Source organism: Artemia franciscana, chromosome 6 (genome assembly GCF_032884065.1).
Source record: "Artemia franciscana chromosome 6, ASM3288406v1, whole genome shotgun sequence".
NCBI lineage: Eukaryota > Metazoa > Arthropoda > Branchiopoda > Anostraca > Artemiidae > Artemia > Artemia franciscana.
In genome coordinates this window covers 19,969,193-19,990,553 of record NC_088868.1, presented here as the reverse complement: position 1 = coordinate 19,990,553, position 21,361 = coordinate 19,969,193, and the positions used below count along the sequence as shown (strand labels likewise).

At 37.2% G+C, this 21,361-nt stretch overlaps 1 protein-coding gene across 1 annotated transcript in view; it reads left to right on the top strand.

Annotated features, from left to right (window-relative positions):
* LOC136028161 (calcium/calmodulin-dependent protein kinase kinase 2-like) overlaps nucleotides 1-21,361 on the top strand; it is a 166,148-nt gene that overhangs the window by 76,146 nt on the left and 68,641 nt on the right. The gene's annotated exons all lie outside the window — the stretch shown is intronic.

The window sequence follows — 21,361 nt, the reverse complement described above, 5'->3', positions numbered from 1 at the left end:
CAGAAATTACTTCGTATATGAAAGAGGCTGCTTCCTCATCAACGCCCCGCTCTTTACGCTAAAGTTTTTTACTGTTTTAAAAAGAAGAATTGAGAGAAAGAGTCAAACTTTAGCGTAAAGAGCGGGGCGTTGATGAGGAAGCAGCCTCTTTCATATACGAAGTAATTTCTGTGCGTTTTAAGTTTTAATGTCGCTCCTTACTTTCAGTTAAAAAAACTCGTTTTTTTTATTTAATTTTAAGAAGAGTAGTCGTTATCTTCATGTTGCATTTTTATTTCTTATGCTTATTTTCATAAACCAGTAATATCCAAGTCAAGAAGTTATGAATATTTAGAGAGAGAGAGAGAGACAGTCAGGTATATTGCATCTTTTATTTGAGTGGAAGATAACTGTCTTTGCATTGGGGATGAAATTGTTTGTTTTTGATGGTATGATCTAAGAGCAAGGGAGAGTGGAAACTTCGGCAATTTAACATGGAAAGATAGGAGTTAAAAATTACTAGCGCCAGACGCGGCGTAGTGGCTGGCGAAATCATTAAAATGTCTCTAAATAAGTAGAAAAAAATCAAGTCGAAATGGATAATCGGTAAAGGCTTGACCAAATAGTATTGAAAACTCAGTTTCCCATGCTCTTTGAACCTTATCTGTATATTTATATAGGGCCTAGCCTATTTGTCTACGATGGAAAAAGGATTATGCCTAATTGGCTTGTTAATATAATTAGGCGTAGTACATATCACTAGTCCTAATTATTAGTAGGCCTAGGTTTGATGGAGGGCAAATCATGGCCAATTAATTAGGCTTTAAAAATGCCAAATTTCGTCAGGTGTTAGATGGCGTTGGTGATTTCTTTTTATGGCACTTGGTATTAACCAAGTGACATATAGCGATCGCAAATTCTGTCGGTATGTCTGTCTGTCTGTCTGTCTGTCCCGGTTTTGCTACTTCAGGTACTTCCAGGCAAGCTAGGACGATGAAACTTGGCAGGCGTATCAGGGACCGTACCAGATTTATTTGTAACTTATGAACGGGTGATTGGATCTTAATGGAATTTGATATCTAGAAGGATCTTGTGCTTTAAAACTCTCATTTTAAATCCCGATCAGATCCGGTTGACATTGAAGGGAGTTGGAGGGGGAAGCCAGAATTCTTGGAAAACGTGGAATCGAGGTATTTTACGAATGGGTGATCGGATCTGAATGAAACTTGATATATGGAATAATCTTATGTCTCAGATGCTCCATTTTCAATTCGAATCGGATCCGGAAACAAATAGGGTTGCAGGGGGGAAACGGAAATCTTGGAAACCGTAAATCTTGGAAAACGCTTAGAGTGGATATATCGGGATGAAACTTGATGGGAAGAATAAGCACAAGTTATAGATACGAGATTCCGTTCTCTTTGGGGAAGCTGGGGGTTGTTAATTTGGAAAAGTTAGAAAAAATGAGGTATTTTTAACTTAAGAACGGGTGACCGGATCTTAATAAAATTTGATATTTAGAAGGAACTCATGTCTCAGATCTCTTATTTCAAATCCCGACCAGATCTGTTGACATTTGGGGGGCTGGAGGAGGAAACCAGAAATCGTACAAATTGACTTGATTAAGTCGTTTTACCCGATTTGAACATCTGGGGGGCTGAAGGGAAAGGAAAAATTAGAAAAATTGAGGTATTTTTAACTTGCGAGTGGGTGATCGGATCTTAATGAATTTTGATATTTAGAAGGACATCGAGACTCAGAGCTCTTATTTTAAATCCCGACCAGCATTAAGAGTCTGATTTTTCTTTTAAAGCAATCTATCGATTCTTAGAATTTTGCTAGAGCTCATACCATATGAGCTCTTGGCTCTTCCGACCTCGTCACAAGTGCCATATGAGCTCTTAGCTCTTGTTCACTAGCCCCAATTTCCACCTTTATGAGTTATCAATACTCTTTTGGTATGATGTTATATAATGCCGTTGATCATCGGTTTTGTTCGAAGTTAGAAGATAAAAGAGATTCTAAAATACTAATGCAGGTAAGGTAAGGTACTGCCGGCAGGTAAGAGGGAAGGGAAATCAAATTATTAAATATAAGCAACATTTTTGAAATGAGCCTTAACTTTAAATATTTTATCGTGGTCTAGAGATTAGTGTTTAACTTGTCTGTTAGCACTTGCATGAAAACCTAAATTATTTTCAGAGATTCTTGAAAGTTAACTAGCTTTGAATAAAAGTACATGGATAAGTTACTTGTCGGCTATTGGAAATACGGCCAAAGAGTGAAATTAGGTTATAATCCTAATGAAAAAAAAAATAAAAAAACATAATGATAGAATAAACTTTAGAAACGAAATTCTTGAAACTTAGCCCAACCTAACGTAACCCAACTCCCATCCCCCCCTCTAATGTGCGAATATGTAGCCCAAATTATACAAACCCAATGATATCTGTCTTAAGCCCAATGCATTGTATCATCCATCACTTGTTTTTGTAGCTATGAAGCCGGTTTCCTGAGATGTTACCTAAGCGTAACTCTTGAGTGTATTTCCAATAACCGACAATTACCTATAGATATTATAATAACAATAATAATAATGGTGTATTTGTACCTTCTATATACAAATGTGGACGCTATAGGAGTAAATCCAAAGAAAGAAAAAACAAGACAAGAACTACACAGGGACAGCTATGATATTCTCAGTCACCGAAAACACGAAGCAAAAAAAAAAAGAAACAATAATTTCACTCATAATAGAAAACATGCCTTAACTGACCTAATTACATACTTTAATATAATATAGCTCATAATGCTCATACTTTAAAAGTACATAATGAAAAGTACTTTAATTTGGTCTAATATAACTGAACGGAAACTCAACTATTTTTGTCAAACCGTTTACGGAAATTAATCGATATCTCATCCATTCTTTTCCCAAATTTTAAAAACACCCTACTGCCTAGAAATTTCTATTTTTATTCCAGATGAAAAACTGAAATAAATATTTACAAAATCGAAAAAAGTAGAACGGATTTGGTTGCGTTCAGTTACAGAGAAAAACCGCCAAAGTGCTAAAATGAAAGCTACATGGGGTGCAAAGAATGAAGTATAAAGCCTACCCAGCGTTCTTTTCTCAAATTGTCCCTTAAATCTAGTAATTACACCGTAAGATTTTCTCCATTTTTCATTAAGAACATTTATAATAAGTATCCTTGTGACTTTAATAGATCAGCCAAACGGAAGACCAAGTGAAGCAGAGGCAGAGATTTTGGCAGGGCCAATCAGAATAATTATATTTGGAAGTTCTTGGGAACCAAAAACGAGGAATTTTGTTTTTGAGGGGCCAACTGAGAGTCCAACCTCCTTTAATCTACTCTAGATAGTGTTCTCAGTCAAGCACGGATCTAGAGCCTTAATTTGGGAGGGGCGGTAGTGCCAAAAGGAGAAAGTGGAATATCCCCCTTTACAACTTTGTTTCAATTAATTGAATTAAGGCCGGGTTTACTATAGACGTAACGTAACGCAACGGGAGATCAAGTGGCTCACTTTGTCGCTTGTGCAAGGCATGGGGAGGCTTTTTTGAGGTCGAGATTGCCACTAAACATCGATATCCGTTGGCCAATCAGAGGCGACCCCAGTCAAAGTGAAGGTTACGCACTTGTTGCCTCTTGCATTTAATGATTTTTAATATTTTCCATTGCTCTTTGATACCATCACGGTGTTGCAAGTTTGCAATATGAGACGAATGGATAATCCAAGCGTCTGGACCCCAACGTGAAAGGCTCATATAGAAATGGGACAAAAAAAAATATATAAAAAAAATCCTCTTTCAAAATATAATGTCCGAGAACGCACCCATTGTTTAAATGACAATGTTTGAGGATGAGGGGATTATTTCTAATGTTGTTACTGGTACTGTTGGCTCAAAAGCACTCAATGCAAAGAAAAAGGGCAAGGAATAAGAAAAAGTCTAGTCAGTTGGCTGGGAAAAAAGACAAGTTTTGCTGAGGGTGCAAAACTTATCTCAATCAAGGAGAGAAATAGACGTGACAAAAGATTGGCAGAAGATAAACAGTGCATTTTGCTGCAGTGGACCACAAACTGTTGAGCCAGTTTGATTTTTTGCCAAAAATTTTTCATCTATGAGACTAGGAGAGAACTGAATCAGGTTCATAATATGATGCCAAGAAAAGAAGGATAAATATATAAAGGTGGTGGGTGATAAATGGTTCTACCATGTCTGGTCTTCGCAGCAGGAAATGCATCTTCCAAAGAATATTACCGCGCAAAGGACCTCGTTGAGTTGGCCTTATGGTGCCCTGCAACGGGTTCCATGTGTGAGAAAAAATAAGTATAACCAGATCTCATGTCAAGGGAGATGTGAAATGTACTCTCTTAACTATTGACATAGACTTGGCCGAAGAAATTGAGAAGCGAAATTTCCGACTCCCAGTTGGTATGAGGCGACACATACTTCTTAAATTTCTTTACAGTAGGATGCAAATCCATTCGCCATAAAAAATATACATCCTTGACCCTTATAATAGATGGCAAGCCGGTATTTTCATCACAACTGTAAGCTATTTCAGTAACACCAAATGACGCAGACATTAGATTGATGGCAGATGAATTAGCATCATTATCAAGGTACTTCATGTAGTATTGTGTGGCTAATAGCAAGGAGGCAAACATTTACAGTGTTGGTGAAGGAATCTTGAATTATTTCAAGTTCAGTGATGGAAATAAATTTATTCCATTTGGACGTATGTATTACGCTCAAATTATCTGTGTCTCTGTCTCCGGGGAGCAGTGATGAAGGGGTTCCTTCATCGTATATGAGGGGGTTCCTCTACTTCCTCAACACCTTTGCGCGTCTTTACAGGCCACAGCACTGTCACTGTCCAACCTTCCTGTCTCGGGTCTGCACTCCCTTGGGCTCTCCCTAACGGCACAGGAACGTTTCAGTCTTGCGTTTATAACGCATACCCTCTTTGAACAATTTTATTGCATTGATGTATTTCATTTTTTTTCAAAAAATGATCGATTTTCAGTCCTTATTTCTCGTATATAATACTCAATAGTATAATTTAGGAAAAATTCTTAAAAATTTCTTTTGGGAGGGTTTGTGACAAAGAGTCAAATTTTCGCGTAAAGGGCGGGGTAATGACGGGGAGGCAGCCCATTTCATATACTGGATAATTTCTATTCAAGTTTTATTATTGCTCCTTACTTTCAGTTGAAAAAAAAACTTGTTTTTTTTCTTATTCAATCTCTGATAGGCTTGAAACTTACAAGGCCGGGTAGACCTTAATGAACTCAAAGGCACCCATTTTGTTGTACCCATTTGCAATACCTTAAATTAGGCCCGCGAATTTTGTTTTCTCAGATTTGCTTAAAACATGCAGGCATGTAGACAGAGACAAGGAGATCTCAGTGAAAACAAAACTGTTGAAAACATTTTGTTATTTTTATTCATTACACCCCAAAAAGGCCCACATTTGGGCTATATATTTGCAAGTTAGGGGTGGAGGGTGGGGGTTAGGTTAGGAGTGTTGTCCAAACACTTTCTAACCCCCTCCCCTAATGTGCAAATATATAGCCCAAATTACGTTCCTATTTAAACTAGAGGTTATATGACAGTTATGTTTCATTGGGGTTAACATAGCTTCACTTCTTAGGTGTGTTCCATATTATTTACAAGTACCAAAATATTTTGAAAAAAACAACACGAGATGGGCCTGTGTGCATAAGACATTCGTTTTTGCTCGATCAGGATGAACTTGCAGGGTAAGTAGACATGAATAAGGGAACCTCAATGGGGACAGCGGATTTAGGAAAAGAAATTTGTTTGTTTCTTTTCTTTGTACAAAAAATTCGTTTTATCTGTAAAAAAAAGAAAACGATCAAAAATGGGGTTTTTAAAGGCCAAACGAAAATACTAAAGAAAACACAGAAAGCAAATATTTCGAGAGAACAACCGCCTCTCTTGTTCAGCCCGAACAAACTAATAAGATCATGGACAAAACAAAAAAGCAAGTGCGGAAAGTACGACAAAACCAATGAAAAAAACCGCCTAAATAAAATTCAATAAAAACCAAAAATTATATTGATTAAAATCAAATACCTAACAAACAATAAAGTGAGTTGTTCGCCAATATCCGCGATTTGCATAAAATCCAAACAAAAATGGAACTGCCAACGACGGATACTAAAGATTTTTGATCGTTTTACATTATGGCAGGCCAGTGCGGTTTAAGAAATTTTATTCGTTGATCTGCTTGTAAATTCCAGGGCTGAACACAAGGCCAAGGGAACCTCCAGTTGAACAAAATATTAGGGAAACAATTTTGATTGTAATGGTATTTGACATCCACTTTTTCAAGACAGCAAAACATAATCCTTTTTTTATATTCAATAAAAAAACAAGTTTTTTTGAATGAAAGTAAGGAGCAACATTAAAACTTAAAACGAACAGAAATTACTCCGTATATGAAAGGGGCTTTTCCTCCTCAACGCCCCGCTCTTTACGCTAAAGTTTGACTCATTCTCTTAACTCTATTTTTTAAACAGTAAGAAACTTTAGCGTAAAGAGCGGGGCGTTGAGGAGGAAAAGCCCCTCTCATATACAGAGTAATTTCTGTTCGTTTTAAATTTTAATGTTGCTCCTTACTTTCGTTTAAAAAACTTGTTTTTTATTTAATTTCTGGACTTTTTTGAATTAATGCATGCTTTTATCTTGGCTCTCCGCACATAAATAATTAGAACGAAATTTGCATATTAATTAATTGCAATTAATCGGAAGATTTTGAGAAAAATGAGCGAGGGAGGAGGCCTAGTTGCCCTCCAATTTTTTTATTACTTAAAAAAGCAACTAGAACTTTTAATTTTTTTACAAACGTTTTCATTGGTAAAAAATATACGTAACTTACGAATTAACTTACGTGACGAACTTCTATATTCGTATGTTTTTATTGCGTATATGAGGGGGCTCAACCCTCGTCGATACCTCGCTCTTTACACTAAAGCTTAAATTTTGTCCCAATTCCTTAAGAATGACCTCTGAATCACAAAGGCCGTAGAATAAATAGTTGAAATTACTAAAAATACTTTAGCGTAAAGAGTAAGTATAACGAGGAGGTAAACCCCTCATATACGTAATAATTTTTGTTCGTTTTAAGTTTTGATGCTGCTCCTTACTTTCAGTAGAAAAACTTTTTCATATTTATTTTGTCATTGTTTTAGTCAAATAATGCTAGAAAATTCTGCGCCCCCTTCATTGAAATTCTCTTCCCCTATGAGAAGTTTCTCCATGGAAATATTCTCCCACGTAACCCCTCCCCCTCAATTCTCCCCCCTAAACCAAAAAATTCCCCTGAAAACTTCTGTACACTTTCCAGTAACCATTACTATATGTAAACACAGGTCAAAGTTTGTAACTTGCCGCCCCTCCCACGGGGACTGCGGGGGAGTAAGTCGTGCATAAAGACATAGTTATTAGGTTTTTAGAAAATGGTGAATAAAATGGCTATCTCAGAATTTTGATCCGGTGACTTTGGGAAAAAAATAGCGTGGGAGGGGGCCTAGGGGCCCTCCAATTTTTTTTGGTCACTTAAAAAGGGCACTAGAACTTTTAATTTCCGTTAGAATGAGCCCTCTCACGACATTCTAGGACCACTGAGTCGATACGATCACCCCTGGAAAAAAAAACCCAACAAAAACAAATAAACACGCATCCGTGAACTGTCTTCTGGCAAAATATGCGAAATTCCACATTTTTGTATATAGGAGCTTGAAACTTCTTCAACAAGGTTCTCTGAAACGCTGAATCTGATGGTGTGATTTTCGTTAAAATTGTATGACTTTTAGGGTGTGTTTCCCCCAATTTCTAAAACGAGGCAAATTTTCTCAGGCTCGTAACTTTTGATGGGTATAACTGATCTTGATGAAACTTATATATATTTAAAATCTAGCATTAAAATACAATTCTTTTGATGTGCCTATCAAACAGTTCGTGGTAACGAACTGTAGTAAGGAGCGACCCGGCTCAATAGTAACCAAAACTCTAAAAAATGGAATTTTGATACCAATAGCTACATTAAAAAAATCGCATTTTAATGCTGATTTCGAATATATAACTTTCATCAAGATTAGTCTGACCATCAAAAGTTACGAGCCTGAGAAAATTTGCCTCATTTTAGAAAATAGGGGAAACACCCCCTAAAAGTCATACAATCTTAACGAAAATCACACCATCAGATTTAGCGTATCAGAGAACCTTATTGTAGAAGTTTCAAGCTCCTATCTACAAAAATGTGGAATTTCGCATTTTTTGCCAGAAGACAAATCACGGATGCGTGTTTATTTGTTTTTTTTTTTGTTTTTTTATTTTTTTTCCCCAGGGGTGATCGTATCGACACAGTCGTCCTAGAATGTCGCTGGAGGGCTCATTCTAACGGAAATTAAAAGTTCTAGTGCCCTTTTTAAGTGACCAAAAGAATTGGAGGGCACCTAGGCCCCCTCCCACGCTCATTTTTTCCCGAAAGTCACCGGATCAAAATTCTGAGATAGCTATTTTATTCACCATAGTCAAAAAACCTAATAACTATGTCTTTGGGGACGACTTACTACCCCGCAGTCTCCCTGGGAAGGGTTGCAAGTTACAAACTTTGACCTGTGTTTACATATAGTAATGGTTACTGGGAAGTGTACGGACGTTTTCAGGGGGATTTTTTTGGTTTGGGAGGGAGAGTTGAGGTGGGGGGGTTACGCGGGAGGATCTTTCCATAGAAAAACTTCTCTTGGGGGAAGAGACTTTCAATGAAGGGGGCACAGGATTTTTTTGCATTATTTAAAAAAACTAGGAAAAAATAAATATGAGAAGTTTTTTCTGCTGAAAGTGAGGAGCAGCATTAAAACTTAAAACGAGGAGAAATTATTGCGCATATGAGGGGTTTACCTCCTCGTAATACCTCGCTCTTTACGCGAAAGTATTTTTAGTAATTTCAACTATTTATTCTACGGCCTTCGTGATTCAAGGGTCATTCTTAAGGAATTGGGACAGAATGTAAGCTTTAGTGTAAAGAGCAAGGTATCGACGAGGGGTGAACTCCCTCGTATACGCGATAAAAATATACGAATATAGAAGTTCGTTACGTAAGTTAATTCGTAAATTACGTTTTTACTAATGAAAATGTTCGTAAAACAATTAAAAGTTCTAGTTTCCTTTTTAAGTAATAAAAAAATTAGAGGGCAGCTAGGCTTCCTCCCTCTTTCCTTTTTTCTCAAAATCTTCCGATTAAAACTTTGAGAAAGCCATTTAGCCAAAAAGAAAATTAATATGCAAATTTTGTTTTAATTATTTATGTGAGGAGAGCCAAGATCAAAACATGCATGAATTGAAAAACGTCCAGAAATTAAATAAAAAAAAACAAGTTTTTTCAAATGAAAGTAAGGAGCGACATTAAAACTTAAAACGAACAGAAATTACTCCGTATATGAAAGGGGCTTTTCATCCTCAACGCCCTGCTCTTTACGCTAATGTTTTTCCTTTTTAAAAAAGTAGAGCTAAGAGAAAGAGTCAAACTTTAGCGTACAGAGCGAGGCGTTGAGGACGAAAAGCCCCTTTCATATACGGAGTAATTTCTGTTCGTTTTAAGTTTTAATGTCGCTCCTTACTGTCATTTGAAAAAACTTGTTTTTTTTATTTAATTTTTGGTATCAAAATTCCATTTTTTAGAGTTTCGGCTACTATTGAGCCGGGTCGCTCCTTACTACAGTTCGTTACCACGAACTGTTTGACTGAGTTAGACCCTAATTTATCATTTGCTTTCAGGGTTAAAAAAGTCTTAGAAAGAGTTTCATAAATTTCAAGGGTATTATCAAGTTCCACAATTGCTTTTTTGACAGCAGGCGTGGATGAATCTTTTGTTTTAGGTTGTATTCTTGAAGATTCCCATCTATTAACCTAAATTCATCGTGACTACCGTAACAAAAGACCAGATAAGTGGGCCTTCCGTGCGAATCCTTTCCTATTTGCATAATTTTCACGGGCCATAGGGGGTAGTTCTTGAATTTAGCTAGCGCAACATCAAACTGCTTGAAACGCTGCATCATTAACAGTATCTCATTTTTAGAAGTCGATAAACAGAGCAGAAAGACCTACCTTTAAGTGAGAGCCGAGCCTCCCCATTGCGTCCAAGTGTATTCAACCTGTGTATAAGCAAAAAGACTTACCTTTAAGTGAGAGCCGAGCCTCCCTATTGCATCCAAGTGTATTACAATCCAACCTGTGTAAAGTCGGCCTTAAAGACTTTCCTGCGTGTCACTGAGCAGTGCACTTTCCCAAAGAGGGCCTACATTTTGCCAATTCCACAATAAATAATCCTCCAAAAATTTCAGTCCCTATTTGCAAAACTTATTTCAGTAATTGCAAGTTACTTCGTAACAGCACATTTAATTCAAAGCAGTAGCTAGCTCAGATCATGAACAATGTAAAAAGATAATCCGGTTAGTTTATATGTTGTAACCTTGAAAACTAGTTCAGTACTATTTCAGTATTCCAATTTTTAGTAAATACAGTTAGTTCAATGAATGAACCTTTTTAGCTCTTGGATTATAAAGTGGATTTTTAGCCAAGAGCTTTTATTGTAAGTGTTTTATTGTTTATTATTTTATTTAAAATAGGCTGAAATATTCAAATAGGTTTTGTTGGTTCACTGTCTTGGGGAAAGAAGTCCTCATTATTCTCTCTTCTGTGGTTGTAACACAAAGAAATATGGTAAGAAAACAATTCTTAATCAGTAATAGGCAGAATAATTATAGTTATTACATTTTCAGGGAAAAAATCTTTATCTCCATCTCTTTCCTTGTTTTTCCAGTTTTTCTAAGAAATTCATGAATTTCTTAGAACCTATATGTTTATAGAGTATATAACCCCACCCCTGTAATGTGCAAATATACACCCATAATTGCATTCTGAATCTCGGTATAACATTTGTTTGCGTCACAAATGAACTTTACCCCCATATTATCCATATGGTGGATACCCGGGGAGCGGTAGCAAATCCCATATTATATAGGAGCTTGTTTTAAGTTGTAATGCTGCTTCTTAATTTTGTTTGAAAAAAATGATATTTAAAATTTAATTTTACTATTTTTCCTTATAAATTATCTTTTTTCTATCTAAACATGATAAGAGCTTCCGTTTTAGACACTCCTGTTTATTTGCTAAAGCATTAAGTTTAGTAAGTTTTATAAATCAAGAACTGAAAAGTATGCCCGAAGAAGGTGATTCCTTTAGGTCTGCCTGGAATGCCAAAATATTTGTTTTTTTCAATTTGTTATGCATAAATTTTCTTAGGGGCTTTTTTCCTGGTGTTTATACTTTATTTGAAAATTCGAAAAAGTTTCGTTTACAATGTTTACTGTTTACAATGTAATTGTTTACAGTGTAGTTCGAAATTTGAAAAATTATTTTGAAAAAAAACAACAACAAAGTTCTTCCTAAATTTCAAGAAATACATACCCCATCGGCTACATTTTTGCTAATTTGCATTAATAAGGATTCATTTGAAAAAATGTTGCTTTTGTAACCAAAAAGTCATATAAATGGGAAAAAAAAAATGAGTATCTTGCCATCACAAATTCTTATGATTGTTTTCGGCTTACTTCATACGAACCCCAAAAATGTGATCTCAATAAATTTTCTAGATTCTGAGGTTTCAAGTTTTATTCTAATTCAACTCGTAATTTCCTATATTTCTTATATACCTTCCTTTTTTGTGCTTGCTACACTTGGCTGAAGTTTCAAGTACCAGTTGGCTACGTATATTGAACTCTGAAATGCTTTCAGTAAAGCGCTACGTGATCTGAAAGACAAAATCATACTATTCCTTAAGAAGAAACATTTAAGCTACATTTTGCCATTTAGCATAATTTTTATGTTCCTTCGAATGGTCTTCATGGGGATCCTTTGTTGCTTAACAACAAAAATTCAGTTTTATCCTAATCAACACGTTAGCACTTTTCCTGAGTGCGACTTATAACAAAATTAAATATAAAAAAAAAAAACAAGTTTTTTTTAACGGAAAGTAAGGAGCGACATTAAAACTTAAAACTTATTAAAACTTAAAACCTATTAAAACTTAAACAGAAATTACTTCGTATATGAAAGGGGCTGCTTCCTCATCAACGCCCCGCTCTTTACTCTAAAGTTTGACTCTTTCTCTTAACTCTACTTTTTTAAAACAGTAAATAACTTTAGAGAAAAGAGCGGGGCGTTGATGAGGAAGCAGCCCCTTTCGTATACGAAGTAATTTCTGTTCGTTTTAAGTTTTAATGTTGCTCCTTACTTTCCGTTAAAAAAATTGTTTTTTTTTTAATTTAATTTCTGTACGTTTCTGAATCAATGCATGTTTTGATTTTGGCTCTCCGCAGATGAATAATTAAAACGGAATTTGCCTATTTATTTTTTTGGATAAATGGCTTTCTCATAGTTTTGATCGAAATATTTTGAGAAAAAAAGGAGCGGAGGAGGAGGCCTAGTTGCCCTCCGATTTTTTTGGTTACTTAAAAAGGCAACTAGAACTTTTAATTTTTGACGAATGTTTTTATAAGATATACATAACTTACAAATTAGCTTACGTAACGAACTTCTGTATTCTCATGTTTTTATTACTTATATGAAGGGGTTCACCCCCTCGTCAGTACCTCGCTCTTTACACTACAGCTTAAATTTTTCCCAATTTCTTAAGAATAATTTAATAATTAATAATAATTTAATTATTTTAAATAATTAAAATAATTTAGCATAAAGAGCGAGATATTAGGAGGAGGTGAGCCCATCATATGCGTAATAATTTCTGTACGTTTTAAGTTTTAATGCTTCTCCTTACTTTCAGTTGAAAAAACTTTTTCATATTTATTTTTTCATTTTTTTTTTAATAGTGCTAGAAAATCCTGCGCTCCATTCATGAAAATTTTCTTCCCCCATGACAAATTCCTCCAAGGGAGGTTCCCCTAACATTTCCTCCTCTTATCGACCCCCCCCCACAACCTAAAAATCCCCCTGAAAACGTCTGTACACTTCCAAATAACCATTACTATATGTAAGCACTGGTCAAAGTTTGCAACTTGTGGCCCCTCCCACGGGTACTGTGGGGAGTAAGTCGTCCCCAAAGACAGAGTTATAAGATTTTTTGACTACGCTGAATAAAATAGCTATCTCAGAATTTTGATTTGGTGACTTTGGGAAAATAATTAGCGTGGGAGGGGGCCTACGTGCCCTCCAATTTTTTTGGTCACTTAAAAAGGGCACTAGAACTTTTCATTTCTTTTAGAATGAGTCCTCTCGTAAGATTCTAGGACCAATGGGTCGACACGATCAACCCTGGGAAAAACAATAATAATAAACACGCATCCGTGATCTGCCTTCTGGCAAAAAAAACCACAAATTTCTACATTTTTGTAGATAGGAGCTTGAAACTTCTATAATAGGGTTCTCTGATACGCTGAATCTGATGGTGTGATTTTCGTTAAGATTCTATGACTTTCAGGGGTGTTTCCCCCTATTTTCTAAAATGAGGCAAATTTTCTCAGGCTCGTAACTTTGATGGGCATAACTGATCTTGATGAAACTTATATATTTAAAATCTATTGAGCCGGGTCGCTCCCTTGCTACGGTTCGTTACCACGAACTGTTTGATTCGTGGCACTTGTTCGTTTTAAGCTTGACTTGATTATTGAATGTTTTAGGCTCCATCTCTTCATTCATTGGTATAATTATCCTTTTTAAATTTTGTCCTTTTGGGTTTCAGTAATACATTCTTAGGGGACCTCTGTTCGTTTTACGATTGAATAATCATATAATTTGATTTATGATCGTTTTAGGTTTTAATATTGGCCTTTTACTGGCTGTTCTAGTGAAATTAATTGTGGTTACATTCTGTCCTGAAACAGTGTTTCTTTACATGGTTTTATTTACATTTATCCGTTTCAGTTCTAAATCTTCATTGCCTTGATACTGGTAAAATATTCGTAAAATAACGGAAATTGTATAAAAACGCGTATTGGAAGACCTGCACCCTACGCACGTGCCTTCAAAGGACCGTTAACCACGGGGGCTTGTTTAATAAACAGTATATATTCCAGCCATTTTGATATAGGTTTTTCCTCATTTTTATATTAAATAAAGTCTTTATTAATTATAGAATCAAGTTTTTTCGGTGTACCTATTTTTTTTAGATCCAATGCTATATAAACGTCTGGTAAGTTAATAAACAGATTTGGAACTCGGAATCTTTTTAATTGTTGTATTTTTCATATTTGGTTCTTTGGCGAACGCTTGTTTACCGACCATTGACTTTTACAGGCATATTTAATTATGCGAAATAAAACGGCGATAGACTCGCAAAACACGGAGGAACTACGTGACATTTTTTGTTTGGTTGGGATACAATTTTTTTTATCAGGGAAGAAATTGTTTATTTCGTCATATAATTTTTTGTATTCTGCCCCTCGGCATTAAAGGATTTTTCGGTACTTGTTAATATTACGAAACACAGCCATTAAGTGAAGTTATGTTAATCCTAATGAAATATAACCTTCGTATAACCTTTAGTTTATATAATAATATAATTTGGGCTATATATTTGCACATGGGGGGGTAAAGTATTTGGACAGCGCCCCTAACCTAACCCTCCATAATATGCAAATATATAGCCCCAATTTTACAAGTCCAATGCATTCTGTCTCAGACCAATGCCATTGTATCATCCGTCACTTGTTTTCGTAGCTATGAAACCGGTTTTCTGATATGTAACCTAAGCGTAATTATTGAGTGTGCTCCGTACTATTACCAACTACCGATTTTTTATGGCACTTGGTATTAACCAAGTGACATATAGCGATCGCAAATTCTGTCGTTCTGTCTGTCGGTCTGTCTGTCTGTCTCGATTTTGCTACTTTAGGCCCTTCCAGGTAAGCAAGGACGATAAAATTTGGCAGGCGTATCAGGGACCTGACCAGATTAAATTAGAAATAGTCGTTTCCCCGATTCGACCATTTGGGGGGGGGAGTGGGGGGCAGTTAATTCGGAAAAAATAGAGAAAAAGAAATATTTTTAACTTACGGACGGGTGATGGGATTTTAATGAAATTTGATGTTTGGAAGGATATCGTGTCTCATAGCTCTTATTTCAAATTCCGACCAGATCCGGTGACATTGGGGGGATTTGGAGGGGAGAACCTAAAATTTTGGAAAACGCTTAGAGTGGAGGGATCGGGATGAAACTTGGTGGTAAAAATAAGCAGAAGTCCTAGACACGTTATTGACATAACCGAAACGGATCTGCTCTGTTTTGGGGAGTAAGGGGGGGGGTTGTAATTCTGAAAAATTAGAAAAAATGAGGTATTTTTAACTTACGAAGGAGTGATCGGATCTTAATGATATTTGAAGTTTGGAAGGATATCGTGTCTCAGAGCTCTTATTTTAAATTCCGACTGGATCTGGTGACATTGGGGGGGGGCTAAAATTTTGGAAAACGCTTAGAGTGGAGGGATTGGGATGCAACTTAGTGGGGAAAATAAGTACAAGTCCTAGATACGGGATTGACATAACCGGAACGGTTCTGCTCTCTTTGGTTGAGTTGGGGGGGGGGGGGGGGTAATTCTAAAAAAATTGACAAGAATGAGGTATTTTTAACTTTTTAAAGAGTGATCGTATCTAAATGAATATCATATTTAGAAGGACCTCGAAACTCAGATATCTTATTTTAAATCCCGGATCCAGTGTCAGTAGGGGGGACCGAAAATCTTGGAAAACGCTTAAAGCGGAGAGATCAGGATGAAACTTGTGGAAAGAATAAGCACAAGTCCAAGATAGGTGACTGACATAACCGGACTGGATCCGCTCTCTTTGGTGGAGTTGGGGGGGGGGGGGGTAATAATTCGGAAAAAATTAGAAAAAATGAGGTATCTGTAAATTACGAACGGGTGATCAGATCTTAATGAAATTTGATATCTAGAAGGATCTTGTACTTTAGAACTCTTATTTTAAATTCCAACCAGATCCGGTGACATTGAAGAGACTTGGAAGGGGAAGCCGGAATTCTTGGAAAATGTGAAAATCGAGATATTTTACGAATGGGTGATCGGATCTTAATGAATCTTGATATATAAAAGAATCTGATGTCTCAGATGCTCCATTTTTAATTCGAATTTGATCCGGGGACATAGGGGGTTTGAGAGAGGAAACAGAAATCTTAGAAACCGGAAATCTTGGAAAACCCTTAGAGTGGAGAGATCGGGATGAAACTTAATGGGAAGAATAAGCACAAGTTATAGATGAGTGATTGTCATAATTGGAACAGATTCGTTCTCTTTGGGGGAGCTGGGGGTTGTTAATTTGGAAAAATTAGAAAAATTGAGGTATTTTTAACTTAAGAATGGGTGACCGGATGTTAATGGAATTTGATAATTAGAAGGAACTCATGTCTCAGAGCTCTTTTTTCAAATCCCAACCAGATCCGTTGACATTGGGGGGAGTTAGAGGGGGAAACCAGAAATCTTGGAAAACGCTTATAAATGTCGTAGATACGTTATTGACGTAACCGGACTGGATCCGCTCTCTTTGGGGGAGTTAGGTGGTGGGGTTCAGTGCTTTGGCGAGTTTGGTGCTTCTAGACGTGCTAGGAAAATGAAAATTGCTAGGTGTGTCAGGGAGCTGTACAAATTGACTTGATAGAGTCGTTTTCCCCGATTCGACCATCTGGGACTGAAGGGAGAGGAAAAATTAGAAAAATTTAGGTATTTTTAAGTTACGAGTGGGTGATCGGATCTTAATGAATTTTGATATTTAAAAGGACCTCGTGACTCAGAGCTCTTATTTTAAATCCCGACTGGTATTAAGCCTCTGATTTTCCTTTTAAAGCAATCTATTGATTCTTAGAATTTTGCTAGAGCTCATACCATATGAGTTCTTGGTTTTTGGCTCTTCCGACCTCGTCACAAGTGCCATATGAGCTCCTAGCTCTTGTTCTTGTTACATAAGAGAAACTCCTTTAGTTGGAGGGATGGAGGCTGAAGTGTCTTTTCATTGTTTCATCTTGATATAGGTTGTAATTGTCGCTGAGACGGCTATACGTATTAAGATTCTAAACACGTTCTCAGTGTATTCACAAAAGCACACTATTGGTCTTAGAAATACAAAATCTATTAGATGGATAGCTTGTGGCAACAACCTTTGTTTGATTTAAGATTGTTGTTCTTCATTTGGGAAGACAATTATCATTTTGTATGATACAATGGTGCACTATGTAATTTTCTGCCAATTGATTTTCCTTGCTGTAGAATGGGGTATTAATAGCCTTGGTTGTTTATTTGAGCGAGACATTTATTATATATATATATATATATATATATATATATATATATATATATATATATATATATTTCTAAAAACTAAAGAGGAGTTTCTTTGAGCCATGATCTGCATCATGTTTATTGACATTTCTCTTTCCTAAGAAGTTTTTGATCAGAACGAGGGCTTCCTTTAGGATCCTTTTCAAGCAATTAGAGGAAGAGATTTCCCTGAAATAGAATAAAATTGTAGGATTTTGGGGATTTTAAGCTCGTAATTAGGCCTGCTGATGTCATATTGAATAACGAAAAAAATAGCATAGATCGGTTTCGCATAACGCTAAAGGCTAAAGTTTCAGAACTTACTATGACTTTGGGGGTGGCAGTCCCCATTTAAGATAGGCTAGATTTAGATTCGTTTTGTTTTAGCCTAGTTCTTTACTTTTGTTTAAAAAAAACTTTTTGTTTATTCAGTTGAAATCGGAAATGTGTGCAGATTTTCGTTTTCTTAATTCTAAGGATCTGTTCTTTGAGCTCATTCACCCTCCTCCCATCCCAGAAATCTTAAGTATTGATTCGTTATAGCTCTTTGGGCTCACGTCTGTCGAGGGATCGTTTTGTGGACGATCTTAAATGACCGACCGACCGAGGAAATCACACTAGCCTTTTGGGATCTGGTGTTACAGAACATGTAACGGTAATCTGTGGAAAAATGTGTTGTTTTATTCAATTGAATTCAGAAATAAATAGGTTTTTCAATGATCAATGAACCGCCAGTTTATAACTTGAACCGAGCTGAGATAAGCTTATCTAAGATGCACTTACTTATAATTGTTGCAGGACCAGACGCGAACGCCTCGCCCGGCATGAAGAAGACTCTGTATAGTTGACTCCTATTTGTTGCGATCTTTTGCTATTTGTTCGGAAATCCAGCAGCTCTCTGACCTTCTGCCAAGATTTCTAAATCCGCCGGTGGGTTCGTCATCATTTCTGACAGTTGTCCCCCAATTTTTCAATTGACCGCCCGTTCGCCTACGCCAATCTGGCAAAGGAGCAGCTAGAAGTACCCAATGACTGATTGCGGTTATTGGGTCTTCCCAGGGCATGTTCGTGCCAACGCAGTCTCCTCTGCTTGACAATTGTGGCCATGGTTTTGATGTTACGGCAGCGGCAACATACATTTGAAATCCTGTTGCAGTGAAGTATTCTCAAAAATTTTCTTAGATTGCAATGGTCAAAGACCTCTAAATCATGGACACGAAGGGCCTTCAATGGTCAAGTCTCAACTGCTTAAATAGAACAGCTCTAACATCAGCTAAAAGACATAAATTTTTGTCTTTGTGCTGATCTCCCGCCAGTTCCACAAATGGCGGTGGAACTGAGAGGTGATGCCGTACGTCATGACTACAGCCTCTACGGTAGTCTCTTCGTAAGGCAATGTAAGTGAAGTTATCGAATGTCTCCAGCTCTTTCCGACTGTATGATTAGGTCCATGGCTTTAGTTTTACCCGTGTTGATCTTCATACGCAGTAGCTATTTTGTTTAGCATTACTTGGGCTGTTTATAAACCGAGCAGGGATGAGCTTATCTAAGATGTCAAACCTAAAAAGTCCTGAATTAATGCAGAAGACGAAATGAAACTTCAAGCGAACAGAAACCCCAATGAAGCCAAACTTCGATCAAACGTAAGCTACCACAAATAATATTGGTGTCGCTGCCTCTCAAGCAGAGCCGTTCCTAGGGTTGGTGGTCCCCGGGGGGAAAATTAATCACAAATCCTCTCTTCCCGACAAAAATATAAGCAAAAAAGCAAAAGAAAAGTTAAAATTTTATCAAAGTGGGCTTACCCCCCAGATGCGGCCCACCCAGCCAAGGACCCCCAGCCAAGGACCCCCAGCCACAGTGCCGGGTGCTTGCGTCGATTGAACAACACAGCAAAAGATGGAGAAAAATCGCTGCAAAAAAAAAGGAAGGACTTTCTGAAGAGTGTGGACCCATGTGCGCAGCCATGAATCCTTCTATCACACGGATTAAAAAATCTTGTATGAATAATTTCAACAAGGCATAAGATGTCCGCATTTCTATAAATAAATAGAAAATAGATCATCTCTTTTATTGCGAACCCTTTACATAATTTTGGTCCATTATCCATGTGTCTGCATTTATCATATAGGCCTCAGATGCATACTTTTTGGATTTTAATTCTATTTTGATGAAAATGGCTACCTTTATATTTGATCTTGATGTTCTGGAGTTGTGAGGTCACTCAGCAAAGTGAAGAGGAGGGAGAGGGTGTACTCCGATCAGTTTTGGCCATTTAAAAGGGTAGCAAAACTTTCTGCTCAAAGGAACCCTCCACTATTTTGTGCAACCTATCGTCTACACGATGAGGTTGAAAAACAAGAGCCAAGAGCTCACATGGCACTTGTGACGAGCTCGGAAGAACCAAGAGCTCATATGGCATGAGCTCTAGCAAAATTCTAAGAATCAGTAGATTGATTTAAAAGGAAAATCAGAGGCTTAATGTCGGTCTGGATTTAAAATAAGAGCTCTGAGACACAAGGTCCTTCTATGTATCAAAATTTAATAAGATCCGATCACCCCCTAGTCAGTTTAAAATACCTCATTTTTCTAATTTTTTCTCTCCTTTCAGCCCCCCAGATGGCCGAATCGGTGAAAAATACTTTTTCAAGTGAATTTGTCCAGGTCCCTGACACGCCTACCAAATTTCATCGTCCTAGCACATCGTCCAGAAGCACCAAACTCGCCAAAGCACTGGACCCCCCTAACTCCTCCAAAGAGAGCGGATCCAGTCCTGTGATGTCAATCACGTATCTATGACATTTGCTTATTCTACCCACCAAGTTTCATCCCGATCTCTCCACTCTAAGCGTTTTCCAAGATTTCCGGTTCTCCCTCCAACTCTCCCCGATGTCACCAGATCTGGTCGGGATTTGAAATAAGAGCTCTGAGACTTGAGTTCCTTCTAGATACCAAATTTCAATATGATCTGGTCACCCGTTTTTAAGTTAAAAATACCTCATTTTTTCTAATTTTTCCCAGTTAACATCCCCCCAACTCCCCTAAAGAGAGTGGATCCCTTACAATTATGTCAATCAAGAATCTAGAACTTGTGCTCGTTCTTCTCATCAAGTTTCATCCCGATCTCTCCACTCTAAGCGTTTTCCATGATTTTTGGTTTCCAAGATTTCCGGTTTCCATGATTTCTGTTTCCCCCCTCCAATCCCCTATGTTTCCGGATCCGATTCAGATTGAAAATGGAGCATCTGAGACATATGATATTTGAATATATCAAGTTTCATTAAGATCCAATCATCCATTCGTAACATAAAGATACCTTAATTTTCACGTTTTCCAAAATTTCCGGCTCCCCCCTCAAACACCCCCCAATGTCACCGGATATTTTAAAATGAGAGCTTTGAAGCACAAGATCCTTCTAAATATCAGATTTCATTAAGATCTGATCACCTGTTCGTAAGTTACAAATATCTCATTTTCTCTAATTACCCCCCCCCCCAACTTCCCCAAAGAGAGCAGATCCGGTCCGGTTATGTCAGTCACGTATCTTGGACTTGTGTTTATTCTTCGTACCAAGTTTCATCCTGATCTTTCCACTCTGAGCCTTTTCCAAGATTTCCGGCTTCCCCCCCCCCAACTCTCCAATGACACTGGATCCGGTCGGGATTTAAGATAAGGGATCTGAGTTACGAGGTCCTTCTAAATATGAAATTCCATTAAGATCCGATCACACCTTCGTAAGTTAAAAATACCTCATTTTTTCTAATTTTTCAGAATTAACCCACCCCCGCAACTCCCTCAAAGAGAGTGGGTCTGTTCTGGTTATGTCAATTACGTATATAGGACTTGTGCTTGGTTTTTCCACCAAGTTTTATCCCGATCCTTCCACTCTAAGCGTTTTCCAAGATTTTAGGTTTCCCCGTTCAACTCCCCCCCAGTGTCACCAGATCCGGTCAGGATTTAAAATAAGAGCTCTGAGACACGATATC